The 1,457-nt window shown below is 46.5% G+C and overlaps 1 pseudogene; it reads right to left on the reverse strand.

Moving 5' to 3' along the window:
- Positions 1 to 87: 87 nt before the first annotated feature.
- LOC111534342 lies at positions 88 to 485 on the reverse strand (annotated as a pseudogene).
- Between the last annotated feature and the right edge of the window lie 972 nt (positions 486 to 1,457).

Below are 1,457 nucleotides of genomic sequence, written 5' to 3' on the forward strand. Positions count from 1 at the left end.
CTTCCTTCCTTCCTTCCTTCCTTCCTTCCTTCCTTCCTTCCTTCCTTTTTTCTTTTCTTTCCATGTGTGAGGCGAAGATTTATTTCTTCATTTCTTGCATTTGAAGTACTCTTCGATGACATCCTTGTCCTGAGACTCCTTCCATAGTCCTTAACTAGTACACAACTGCAACCAACCACTTTACAGGGTTTCCCCTCTCTGTCAGTTGTACTGGGGCCTTCCCATTCCCCTAGTTTCTTGTTGTCGTCACCCTTGACTAGGTTGATTTGGTGTTCAGCACAAAGGGTCTCCACCAACTTGACATACATAGGCTTATCACAGTTGGATGCAAGCACACAAAGGTGGGCTTGGCACTTGTCTAAGGCTTTGGAAGCTTCGTGAATTCCACATGCTAGGCCATCGTGGCTGATGGTGGTCTTCAGCACTTCTTGTAAAGCAGTATTAATGTTCATGACACCTCCAGCAGCAATGTCTTCCTCGGCCATTTTCTTTTGGCATTTTTCTCTCCCCAAAGTCAGCTTAGACACACAGTAGGCTATGTGCTATGAACAACAGGCATCCTGGATTATTTTACAAACTCATGGATAGTCATTTTGAAACCGCCTTCACCTTTGCAAAATTAAGACTGAGACAGTGAAAGAAAGCTAACTTAACTGACTCCATCTTGCTTCTAACCTCCGAGCTGTCTTTGTTCATTCCTGGGCATAGGCTGAACTAACTTTGGGAGAAAATTAGTTTGTAGTTATAGTTTAAATAAAGATGGTAACAGCCCTTTCCCAAAGCAGACCTCCTTCTTCTCTGGGGACTAGACTAACATTAGCTACAGGATTAGAAATTATGGTTTAGGAGTCATGCAGTTGGAGGCTACAAGATTCTGACCCTCCCTAAACTGCTCCTGAGATCAGTGTTTGAGAGATTTTGCAGACCCTGCACTTGATGGATCAGCTGGCACCACCCAGATGGAGAAACTGGCTCATCTGATCTTATGGCCCCCACCCAGGAGCTGACTCAGCGCCAGAAGACAGCTTCGACTCCCTATGATTTCATCCCTGATCAATCAACACCCCTGGCTCACTGGCTTCTCCCCACCAAGTTATGCTTAAAAATTCAGCTCCCCAAATTCTTGAGGAGACTGATTTGAGTGATAATAAGACTCCAGTCTCCCGCACCACCGGCTTTGCGTGAATTACTCCTTTTCTACTGCAATTCCCTGTCTTGATCAATCGGCTCCATCGAGGCAGCGGGCAAGGTGAACCCCTTGGGCGGTTACAATCTTCCTCCTTCAGCGAAACTCCAAGTTCCTCGTTGATAGTGGCAAACACCAGTTGCCATATTTTCTGTTGTTCCTGGCACAGAAAGTCCCTGTTCATGGTCCTGCTGGATGTAAGGGCCCAGGTGCTGAAAAGTTACCTCCCACCTCACCCCAACCTCATCAGTGGGGCTGGATACTGGCAGTG

The sequence above is a fragment of the Piliocolobus tephrosceles genome, unplaced genomic scaffold (assembly GCF_002776525.5).
Source record: "Piliocolobus tephrosceles isolate RC106 unplaced genomic scaffold, ASM277652v3 unscaffolded_37798, whole genome shotgun sequence".
Classification (NCBI taxonomy): Eukaryota; Metazoa; Chordata; class Mammalia; order Primates; family Cercopithecidae; genus Piliocolobus; species Piliocolobus tephrosceles.